A 13093-nucleotide genomic window follows, 5' to 3' on the forward strand; every position below is an offset into this window, starting at 1 on the left:
TTGGTGCTGTGAGGGAACGGGTGCTTCCTGCACTTTGCGCCTGGAACCCCGGGAACCGGGGACAGAAACTCTGCACTACACTATCTGGGAACTCTGCTCTGTTTGTGACAGATCACTCTCCATTAGCCTGGTCGCACAAATCCGCATGCAACACCGCTACTGATTGGTGAGTTTTCCCCTTTTCGGCTAGCGTAAACTGTTTCCTGAATCTGTGAGAATGACCGTTGAGCGTCCGGCCTCACTGGTTATTCTTGAGACTGGGGGAACTCCCGGCCACGGTCTTTACTGGCTATGGTCAGCCCCGATCACAGGCCCAGATTTCCAGCCACCTCCCACGTCTGCAGCTTGAGATATTTTTCGCTATGGGACCACCACCGTCGGGTGCGTCCTGGGGCTGTGTGAAGCCGGCGCATTCTTCGCACCCAATGGGGCGGCTGAGTGTTAAGGACTCCCGGGGAGTCCTTGCTTCACACAGTGGGAGCCCCCCTTATCAGCTGATAAGGTGGCTTGTGCCCGAGATCTGTCCAGCCTCCTGGAGGTCTTGGCTCTGATCATGTTTGTTTGTTTGTTGTTGTTGTTGTTTTTCTGCCTCTCCGCTGCAGACATGGGAAATAAGGCTTCCAACTCGATCAGCCCTAATTCTCCCTTAGGCTGCCTTCTTGCTTAAAGATTCCTAAGCTTATCCATCTCTGTACTGAGAGATGGCCCAAGTATGCTTTAAAAAATAACCAAAAATCCCAATCTTTTACTGGAGTTATCTAATTCTGGCCAGCGAACAGCAAATGGAAAGAGTTGCTCTTTATCTTAGCTTTCTCTCTCTAAAAGCTCTAGAAAGGTAACCATGGCTTGTGATTGTTCCGCCAACCAGCACGCACCTCCAGCTGCCGCCCTCGGGTGGTGGCCAGCCACGAGAAGTGCGGCTTTCCACTACTGATACCGCCACGATTTTTTACAGTGAGTCTGCTGTTCTAATGGCTGAAATCTAATGGCTATATGTAATCTACAAGCATGTGTGGAGTAGCCACATGTGGTCCTGTACGAATGCGAGGCTCACCCTTTAAAAAGCCAGCGCCATTTTGCACAGGTCTCCTCTCTCCTCCTCTTCTCTCTCTCCTCTTCTTCTCTCTCTCCTTTCCTCACTCACGTGTGTGCTTCACACAGGCCTGTCACCTCTATCCTCTATCCTCTTTTAATAAAAACTCTTCTGTGGATTTGTCATGTTCGAGACGTGTTCCTCGCAGGGGTAAGAGCACCACTAAATAACTAACAGCAGTATTTTAAGACCTACTCAAAAGACAGACTTTGGCACTGATGACAAACTACATTGACAGAAATACACTGGGTACATCTAAGCTAAATATAAACAGAGCCTGTTTTCAAGATTTTTACCTCCACAAGACAAAACTGCAATTTCCTGGATCAATAAAGGGTTTCAATGTGAGGGTTTTTAACATAATAAATGTACTATTGAGAGAAATGAAGACTTTGAGAGATATTTCTGGAAGTGTACCTGCTGGTTTGTTTGTTGTTGCTGTTGTTTTTTTGTCAGTTTGATACAAGCTAAAATTTAGGAAATGGAAACTTAATTTAGAAAGTGCCTACTTCAGGCTTCCTGTGTTAAAGTATGAAGGACATTTTCTTTTTCCTTTTCTTAAGACTGTTTTAAAATTTATTTTACATATCAACTACAGATCCCTCTCTCATCCCTCCTCCTGATCCCCCTCCAGTTCTCCCCCCACAAAAAAAAGGGTAAGGACTCCCATGGGAAGTCAGCAAAGCCTTTTCCTTGATATGAGAAGGATCAGACCACTATGGGAAGTGCCACTCCTGGGCATATGTTCCTGGGTTGTTTAAGAAAGCAGGCAGATACTTTTTTTTTTTTTTTTTTTTTTTTTTTTTTTTTTTTTAAGACGAGCAGTGGTGGCACACACCTGTAATCCCAGCACTCGGGAGGTAGAGCCAGGTGGATCTCTGTGAGTTCGAGGCCAGCCTGGGCTACCTAGTGAGTTCCAGGAAAGGCGCAAAGCTACACAAAGAAACCCTGTCTCCAAAAACCAAAAAGAAAAGAAAAGAAAAGAAAGCAGACAGAGCAAGTGAAGAGGAGCAAGCAAGTAAGCAGCACTTATCCATGGTTCTGTCTCATCTCCTGCATTTGGTTCTTCTTGAGCTCCTGCCCTGACTTCCTGTCCTGATGGACTGTAAGATGAAAGTGGAGACAAACTCTTTCTCACAGGCAAGTGCCCTTAACCTCTGAGACATTCTCCAGCCACTGATGTTTTACTCTTACAGGAATTTCAAGGGCATCCTTGGCTGAGTCATTTCTGGCCTGCACTTCTTGTTTGGGTAAGAAGCACCTTGAGGGAGGACTCAAAAATAGCTGTTGGGAAAGTGTTACTCAAAGCTTGAATGTATATTAAAGTCTGTGGGACCTAAGATAAAGACTGCTGACCCTGTACCCTCTGGAGATTGAAAAGTCAATTTCAATATGAGAGTGCTGGCAGAAGCCTACAGGTCTAGCACAATCATCCAACTATGAAAGATCCCCAGTCTCTGTAGAGAAAAGCCATCATGTTTGTGCTGATTTTTTGTGTGGATATCCAGGTTTCATCTTAACAAATTTAATTTGCATGGCATGCAGAAATCACAGACTTGAAGCTCTTTACTCAGGATAGAATCCACATGATTTGACCCCTCCCCCCCCACCCCAGAGAAAGTACTTGGACTAATCCCAAAACCCACTGGACAGGAATCTTTTGGGGAGAACAGGCATTAAAGAGTGTGGGGAGCTCACTGAAGCAAGCACTGTGCATGATGCTAAGCCTTGTGCAGATCGTGGGAAAGATAGTATTGAGAACTGCTGGTAACAAAAGTCCATGGGAGTATACAGCAGTGACAACTAGCATTCAGAAAGTCAACCAACTAGAACTAAGGGTTCTGTTAGAGGAAATCATCACATAAGGCGTTATAGAATTACTGCCTTTTGAGTGCACTGGCTGTCTTTTGTAAACTTCCAATAACAGCTATGATTCTCCCCATTTACCATGAATTCCCATGTTATGTGTACATGTAATCTCACGATTGCATCTCAATCTTGGGCACAACTTTCCTTATACATTTGGGGTAATTCGATAACTGTCCCCAACTGTGTTTATTTTTTCATTAACATAAATCTGGCCAGGGCCATTATCCAGACAAAAGTATTTCAGCAAAGTTACCTTTTTCCAAGGACAAATGAAGAGAAATAAACACTGGCTCATCTCACTCACAGACAGAGAAAAGAACCACTAACAATTAAATCCTCAACTCCTCACCTTCACCCTGGGGTATTTACACAAGACCCTAATTTAAGAGATTTACTGCTCACATTCCTGGGATGATGTTTTTAGCCACTTGCAAGTTATTGAGTTAAGGTAGTTACTTCCCACTGACCCAAGGAGATTGCCTTCAAGGCCAGGCAGGTGATAGGTGCCAAGCTTCTTTCTTGTGCAAATTAAATTTTAATTCCTCCTCAGCCAGGTGCTGTTCCTAGATTCCCTAATTGATCTTAGCCTTTAGTTGATCTACCAAAGAACTCCCCTTTAGTCACTCCCCTTTTGAGTTGTAATTAGAAGTTGACATTTATTGCTTTATGTGTGGATCCTTATCACCTCTCTCTCTGACCCTGAAAACTTCAAGCCTCAAACTGCTTTGCCAAAGAATTACTGCATGTGTACATATACTGGTTCTCTGAGGGAACTAGAAGGAATGAATTTAGAACAAAGATGAGGCCGGAGGCAGAAAGCACTAGATAGATAAGAGAGAACAGCAGAGGGGACTGAGAGCAGGAGGGACCCAGAGGAGTAAGTATGGGAGCAAAAAAAGAAACTGTGTAGATAGAATTGACTTAGAAGAATAAAGTGAATGGACTAAAGAGCTCAGTGTGCTTAGATTCATTACACCCCTCAGATTATTATCCTTTGCCGCTTGTAGCATCTGTTCTGGACCCTGATAGAAATCTCCTCAAGGCAGGTACCTAAGGGGAGTTTGGTAAGATAGAATTGGAGTGAAGCATCAATTGTTGCTTTCCATAATTACCTTTATAGTCTCTGTCCCTCTCCCACTGGGCTCCCTCTTCTGCACACTGAGCTTTCTTAGTCAATGAGAGAGTTGTAACAATAAGTAAACAAATAAATAAAAATAATATAATATCTAGGAGAATAACAAAAAATACAATTTAGCAAAAGACTACCATTTTTAAGCAAAAAAAAATTTTTTAAATGTTTAAATAGAAACTCACAGAGCAAAGAAAACTACAAGAGAAAGAGGCGGCAGCAGCCTAGCATAGGAATCACATGACTTCATAACACACAGCTAAAAACAACCTCCTGATTTCTTTGGGTTCCATAATTTTAATAATGACAATTATTGTCAAGTTGCGGATCAGAAAGAAAAAAAGAAAAAAAGAAGAAGAAAATAAAGTTCCTAAGTGGAACAAGTTTATCTTCTTATTGATACTAACTGCCAAACAAAAAGATGTAACATATTTTAAAAATCTTGGTATACTGAAAATATTTTTTATGATTAATAGAATATGGGGAAAGTAAATTTTGAGAATGGAAAAAATGACCAATATTCTTGTCAAAAGTTTAAAATGGGAGAAAAATAACAGGAAGTAGAAACTGGTCAGGAAGTTCAGGATAGAGACCAAGAATGCTATAGTTTTTTATTATTATAATTAATGATTGCATAGTTTACCTAAATACTGAAGAAAAAATTTATTTTAATGATTTTTACCTAATGTGATTGTCAGAGATTTATATAAACTTCATCTCTCCATGTTCCTGGAGAAAAGTGGAGAGTCTTTGAGAACAGTGGATGCTGCCCCCTCTCCAATGTGCACAACTTTGAGAAATAAGGTGCATTCAAATGTCACCAGAGCCACCAGACTCCCAAACCAGTGTTTTCTGGGTTCTGTCTCACAAATTTAAGAATGAAATTTGTGGGACCTGCAAGGCAAGGGTGAGTTTGGGGTGAGAGTTTAAGCCACAGCATGAAGAGCTCCTGTGTAGCTCAACAGGATGCAGGGAACTGGTGTTCAGGATGCTACTGGTCAATTGCTATTTTAGAGTAACAGGGCCACAATTGGGTGACACCCTGGAGAGCAAGCTTGTCAGTTCACATGGGAGAATCATTCTCACATGGTGTCCAGGAAGGGGATGGAATAAACAGAGAAGAGTGAACAGGAAGCTGAAGCAGGGAGCTGAGCTCATTTTGGAATTCCTGGCTTTTAGTCAGAAGAAAACCGTGGATTCCAGCTTCCAGCCAAGGAATGAACTCAATTTGTTGTAGATATAATTTTTGGGTAAGGATGTATCATGAAAATAGTAGTTGGATCAATACTATAGTGACATAATTTAAATTATTAGATTGGATTTTCCACAGAAGTATATAATTGATTCTTTATAAAAAAAATTCACAAATGTATTTCTGTGATTTGGTTAAGGCCTTAAAATATGCCTAGTATATATATATATATTTTAATTTCCAGCTGTGACCAACCATTAGAATTTTTGACATGATACTATTATATATAAGGTTCACATTTGAACTGCTCAATAAAGTAGAAACCATTCACAGAAACATGTCATGATGTTTTATGTAAGTTTATGATGTTTGTATTGAGTTGCATTAACAGCTGTACTTTCAGGCAGCCTGTGGGCCCCTAGTTGAAACCTTGATGTACTGAGTGATGAGTTCAAATCTGAAGAGCTACAGAAAGGCTAAGGTGATACAGTAGAATGGTGTGGAGTAGAGAACATACCCTGAAATGGATGGAAAAGGGACAATCAGACTGTCAACGTAAAACTAAAATACATGGGAAACATAAACACTGTAAGTACTCAGGTACCCAAAGGGCCAATATAGTTTCTTTATTTGATTATCTGCTTATCTATCTATCTATCTATCTATCTATCTATCTATCTATCTGAAAAGAAGTTTGTACTATGTACCCTGGCTGCCTAAACCTCACTATGTAGACCAGGCTGATCTGAAACACACAGAGATCCATGTTGCCTCTGCCTCTGCAAGGATTAAAGGGATGTGCCGTGATGATAGGCAGTCTACTCTATTTAATAAAGTTTATATATTTTTTGTTAATGTTGTTGATATTTTCAGTGTCTTACATAGATCATGCAAACATCAAACCTGGTATTGATTTGAGGATGATTATAAATGTTAATCCGCCTTCCTCCATCTCACAAATGCCTAGTTTTCAGGCATGCTGCATTATGTACAGTTTTATGTGGTGCTAGAAATGGAACTGGGAGTTTTGTGCATACATATTAAACACTTTAATAATGTCCTCGAGCCTTTATTTATTTTATTTTATTAGTTTTGATTAATTTTGGAGACTGGCTCTCACTATAATTCAGGCTGAAACTGAATTCATGATCTTCCTGTCTCTTCCTTCTAAATGTTGAGATTCTAGTTGTGCACTAGCAAACCTGGTTTGTGCTTAGGTATTTTAAATAATGAAGAACTCAAGATTCCAGATATTGATAAAGCTGTTATCAATAAATTCTAGAATACTGCTGAGAAATAGTTCATGGAAACATCCCCATTAACATTAGGAGCCCTCTACAGTGAAAAATTTAAATCTCTGATAGAAGAGACTGTGGAAGACACTAGAAGATGGAAAGATCTCTCTTCATCATGGACTGGTGGAAGTGATGGGAAAAACTGAACATCTACATGTAAAATAATAAAATTAGATGTGTATCTGTTTCCATGAACAAAGTCAATTCTAAATGTATCAAAGACTTCAATGTGAAACCTAAAATCATGAAAGTGCTAACAGAAAACATAGGAAATAGCACAAAGTACAGGCATAGGAAAAGATTCTCTAAATGGGCTCTATTTACTGAGGGATTAAGCCCAACAATTAAGAAAACTTGAATGCTTCTGTGCATTCAAAACTCAAAAAACTTGAATGCTTCTGTGCATTTAAGGAAACACTCAAGTGAAGGTTAAATCCTAATAGGAGAGGATATTTGCCACCTATGTATCTAATAGAGAATTAATACTCAAAGTATATGAAGAACACAATAAACAAAGAATTCACAAAGCAATTACCCAATTTTTAAAAAATCAGCAGCAAATCTAAATAGAGAATTCTCAAGAGAAGACATAAGAATAGCTCAGAAAATTTATTGTAAAGTGTCCAAAATCTTTAGCAATCAAAAAAATACAAAGTAACCTACTTTGAGATTTCATTTCACTTCAATCAGAATGGCTAAAATTGAGAAAATGGCTGATAGCAAATGCTATTGATGATATCAAAAAGTGATACCTCCATTCTCTACTGGTAAGATTTCAAACTGGTACAGATCTTGTGGAAATCAGTGTAGAGAATTCTCCAAATGCTACCACATGACCTACCTATACCACTCCTTGACATATGCCCTGAGGACTTGATATCATACTACAAAAAATACTTGCTTAACTCATTTCCCCTTTTTTCACAATGACAAATAAATGGAAACAAGCCACTATCCTTTTAACTGATAAATGGACAATAACAGTATGGTACATATACACAATGGAATATCATGTAGCTATAAAGAAAAATGAAACACAAATTGTTAACCAAATGAATGTAACTAGATAATATTACACAGAATGAGGTGACCCAGACCCAGAATGACAAACACTACATATTCTCTTTTATTTATAGATGCTAGTTCTGAATCTATGTATTTGAGTATGTAACCTGAAGTACCCTAATCCTGAAAAAACAGAAATGTACCATGAGGGAAAGAAGGAATGTAGTAGAAGTTTTCATGTGTCCTGGGCAGCCAGCAGTTGGGACACATCTTTCCCACTCACATCCCCCAAGTAAGCACACAGAGGCTTATATTAATTATAACTGCTTGGCCATTTGCTCAGGCTTATTACTGACTAGCTCTTACACTTAAATTAACCCATAATTCTTATCTATGTTTAACCACATGGCTTGGTACGTTTTCTCAATTCTGCGTTAACATCTTGCTTCCTCTGTGTCTGGCTGGCAACTCCTGACTCAGCCCTCCTCTTCCCAGAATTCTCCTTGTCTGCTTACCACACCTATACTTCCTGGCTGGCTACTGACAAATCAGCATTTTATTTATCAACAAATCAGAGCAACACACATTCACAGCATACAGAATGACATCCCACAGCAAAGCAAGACAGAAGTGCAGAGTAGGGGATAGTAGGACTCTAGTGTTATAAAGAGAGAAATGGAGAAATTGAGGACTCTAACTGAGGCTGTGGGAGGAACATAATACAGAGGAAGTGGGAGAAGAACAAATAGCTAAAAAGACACAGGAAAACATTTTTAAGATTAAGAAAAATACACACATATATGTGTATACATGTACATACAGTATATGTGCATATTATTTTGTGTTAAATGGGGCCATGCCTTTTGAGATGATAATGTTCATGCTAAGAGCCATAGAATGCCTAACAGAACTCCAAAGACCAAGCATTGGAAACCTCTCTTCCCTTTGTTGTGTTTTGCATACTTATACCTTCTGATAATTGTAGCTGTCACCCCTCCTTAAGGTTGTTTATTTTTTCAGCATATCGAGGCTTCTACAGAGAACCACAATTGGTCAAAAATGATAGAACAACATCATGGCCTGGCCACAATTAGTACATTTATAACACAAACTCTATGCCTAAGGCTAAGGAAACACTGCTGAATAGGGGATGGGAAGACTGTACATAAGAAGAAAGCTTCTACAAAAACATTGGATCCATGTTCTGAAATTAATAAAATTAATTGTCATAATGCAAATGTTAGACAAAATCAAACATACATATAAGTTGCTTAACTCAGGGTTTCAAAAGTATTGTCTTTGGCTTACTAACATAAGGATCAACACTAACTTGGAATTAAAAATGTAATTTGTCTCCAAGACCAACTGACCTACAGAAGAGATACTCAGAAAGATATACAACATTCCGTTTTTCATGATAGTCTACTTTTGTTTTCTGTTTTGTCAGAACTCCAATGATCAAAAGACATTCATAGAAGACACTGTTTATTCCAGTTCAAAGACTACAGTCTGCCACCGAAGGAAAGTAGAGCAAGAGCTCAAACGGGAACCAGGAGGCAGGAACTAAAGCAAAGAAAGGCCATGGAGGACTGCACTTACTGGCTTGCTCCCCATGACTTACTTGATCAATCTGCATTTCTACACAACCCAGGACAACCTGCGCAGGGTTGGGATCATCCTCAGCAGCCTGAGACCTCCCTCCCACATTAACCATTACTTAAGAAAATGCCCCCTCTCCCAATTTGTCCGTAGGCCAATTTGTCATTGGAATGGATGGAAGCAGTTCCTTCATTGAGGTGTCCTTTTCCCAGATAAGTCTAGTGTGTTTGAAGTGGAAAAAGACTTGTTTTGTTGTTGTTCAATGCAGAAACAATGCAGAGGTTTACTGGAAGATTCTTCAATGTGCTCAACTCTGAGAATGCCACCCTTAAATTAATGGTTCTCAAACTTCAGTGAAGACTCATGCTGTGGATATCGCTCTGTACAAATAAAATGCTGTTTGGCCAGTGGCTAGGCAGGAAGTATAGGTGGGACAAGAGAGAAGAGGATTCTGGGAAGTAGAAGGCTGGGGAGACACCACCAGCCGCCTCCATGAGAAGCAACATGTCAAGACACTGGTAAGCCACACGCCATGTGGCAAAGTATAGACTAACAGAAATGGGTTAATTTAAGATAGAAGAAGTTGATAACAAGAAGCCTGCCACAGCCATACAGTTTGTAAACAATGTAAGTTTCTGTGTGCTTTCTTGGTTGGGTCTGAGTGACTGTGGGACTGGCGGGTAAGAGAGATTTGTCCTGACTGGGCCAGGCAGGAAAACTCTAACTACAGACTCATGCCTCTGAAACAAGTTAAAAATATTCCTTGCTGGGTGGTGGTGGTGCACGCCTTTCATCCCAGCACTTGGGAGGCAGAGGCAGGTGGATCTCTGAGTTTGAGGCCAGCCTGGGCTACAGAATGACTTTGAGGACATCCAGGGCTGCACAGAGAAACCCTGTCTCCAAAACAAAACAAACAAACAAAAAAATCATTCCTGAATATTACAAAGAATCTCACTGATCTGCTTGGAAAGAGTTGTGTCTTTCTTTTAATAGCTATCCTTTGCTGCATTGCTGTGTGATAAAGGAAAAAAAGGAGTTTGAGATATTTTCTAAGTCTACTTTTTGCATTCCACTCCTAAAATATGTAAAGAAGCTATCATTTTTTAATTTTTACTTATTGAATACTAAAATGACTTATATTCATTTATGTGTTTTAATTATGCAATGAATACCAGAGTACACTCAAAACAATAAAAATATTAAAATAAATGCTTTTTATTCTTCAAACACTGCAATAAAATTTTGCATTTTGTTTCCCTATCTAGACTGAGAACCAAGATTTAGTGAATTCTGTCTGCACACTTGTGCCTTCCATTTCATCTTTATATTTAAATGCCAAAACATTCAGGTCACAGAATTATTCTAATTTACCCAGAATGTTGAGGCCTTATTTGTTTATTTATTTTTGTTTCCTATCCTTAATATCTGTGATTAACATAAAATAATTTAATGATGAAAATTTCCTATGCACATTATACTAGCTTTTCCTTAGTGATTCTCCTTGCTTTCCCTACACATTTATTCCAAGTCCTTTCCCCTTCCTCACCAGCTCTTGCTCTTTTCGCCCTCATTTTAAGTCTCTTCCGTGCTTCTCACTTTTCCAGTGAGAACGAACATGACTCTCAGTTGTCAGTAGCTCCTAATTTCTATCAGAAGCAAATCTAATTACATGAATTTAATAGTATTTTCCATGTAAAACACTAGTTATTAAACATATCAGGAGTGGATCTTGAAAACAAAGTGTAAAATATCTGAATGAAGAGTCTTTTGTAAAGCCTGACCCCTTTGGGAATTTGCTGTATTCCAAGACCAAATTTAAAACAGTCTAACTCTGACGACATGTGAATGTAGGAGACACATCACCTACATTCATGGGTAATACCAGTTGGATGTTGTTCCATTTTTCTTAGTAAGAATCAGTCTTTGCCATTTTGAATTCATTGAAAGTACAAATTATGTCACAGAAATGTACTTTCCCCTACAAAGCGAGATTGTTCCTCCCAGAGCTTCTTGGTCACCTTCTTATAGATTGCTCTTGATGTCAAATCAGACAGAAAGGGCTGTTTTCAAGGGCACAACCCCTGGGTGGCTACTCATGCTACAATAGATGACTGTACACTCATGTATATTCTGACACATTAAGGGGACTCAGTGTGTTTTTAAAAATAGTGTATGCAGGTGGGAAAGAAAGGTGGTAGGGAGATAAGGGAAGGACTTCAGGAGAAGGAATGACTGGTAGATTTGATCAAAACACATGATTAGAATACATTAAATTCTCAAATAACAACAATAAAAAACCTGAATGTATTTCCTCACTTATATATTTGTATTTTCTTGAGGGGGGGCAGGATGTAGTACATCAGCTAGGCAGAGAGTAGGAAGGTCAATACAAAGGAGAAGAGAGGATGGACAAATAACACCAAAATTGTTTAATAAAACTGTAAGGAATCTTACTATTTTGTAACCAGCTAAAATCATGCAAAATGCATATTTGTTTGGCTTTGGCTGCCTGTTAGGTATTAAAGGTAAAGTACCTACTGCTGAAACACACACACACACACACACACACACACACACACACACACACACACACACACACACACACACACACACACTTAGGACACATGACTCAGATCTTTGAGGTAGATCTAAACTGAAAGCCTTGTTACTTCAGTCTAACTTTTATGGTACCAGAACATGTTACACAAGTTGCCAAGGGAGGGAGGCAAATAACAGTCCTATGAGCTGTAACACCTTTGAAACTACAATGACCAGCATGGCAAGATATTGATAGAAGTGATATAAGTGGTACTCACATGTTGGTGGTAACCAAAGGGTATATAATTGAACTTAAGGCCTACTAAACAGGAAAGAAAATATCCCTGGTACTAGAAACAGCCAAATTCCTAGGACTAGTCAAGCCATGGACCCTAGAAGAGAATCTATTATGCCTTCTTTGCTAGACCAGCATAATGCCTAATTATAATCTAAATTTTGTTCTCATACACACAGATGAGTGTAGCTACCAGCTCTCATGAAAGAAGCTTCTCTTTACAGCAAAGGGAGACTATCACAGGAAACAACTGCATATAATGCACATATCAATAGATAAATTATTGGGAGCCCCACACACAACTGATAAATTGTCACAGTGTGCTTTTATTCATAGGTGGGCTAATACATCTTATGTCAACATGTAAGAGCAGATTTTTTTTTTAAATGAAAGAAAAGGTTTATTTTGGCTTACAGTTGCAGAGCAGATACAGTCCATAAAGGCACTCAAGGCATGGCAACAGGAATTAAAAATGACAACAGAAGGAAGCCCCTGAGAGATCTTTATATGTTCAGAAATTCTATGAGCCAGTTATTACTTACATGCCATTGTGAAAACAAAACTTTTTAAATTTAAATGTAAACATATTTAAATAAAGGCAAAAAACTTGAGATTCATAATTTTATAGCAAATTTACTGTCTTGATCATGAATGAACTTTAGTCTATTGCACTGGTAAAGCAGACATCCTACATATTATGGTAGCTCTGCATATCTCTCCCTGATTTTTACCATTCAAAGAGTGAAACTGGCATGTCAACAGTCACTATTACAGGGATTAAAAATAGCTCCAAAGAAACAAATACAGAGCTTCTTATAGCATGAAATATCAAAATAGTTTATTGTTTAAAGTCTAATAGGGATTGTGCCCTTAATCAAGATATCCATGGGAGTATGACTTTACCTGCCACTTCTTTGTACCTCATGCCTAGGACCCAAATCAATGCTAAACTAGAATGCCATTTTTAATTTAAAACAAACCTGGATTCAAGAGCTAGCCCAGTATGTATTGGCTTCATGTTCTCAAGTATGTGGCTAAAGGGTCTGTCACAGTTCTTTTAGGTGTGAACTAAAGAAAG

At 38.9% G+C, this 13093-nt stretch overlaps 1 protein-coding gene across 7 annotated transcripts in view; it reads right to left on the reverse strand.

Moving 5' to 3' along the window:
- Nucleotides 1–13093, reverse strand: part of Lrp1b (LDL receptor related protein 1B) — a 1919409-nt gene that overhangs the window by 762215 nt on the left and 1144101 nt on the right. The window lies entirely within an intron of this gene.

This window comes from Onychomys torridus, chromosome 4, assembly GCF_903995425.1.
Source record: "Onychomys torridus chromosome 4, mOncTor1.1, whole genome shotgun sequence".
Lineage (NCBI taxonomy): Eukaryota > Metazoa > Chordata > Mammalia > Rodentia > Cricetidae > Onychomys > Onychomys torridus.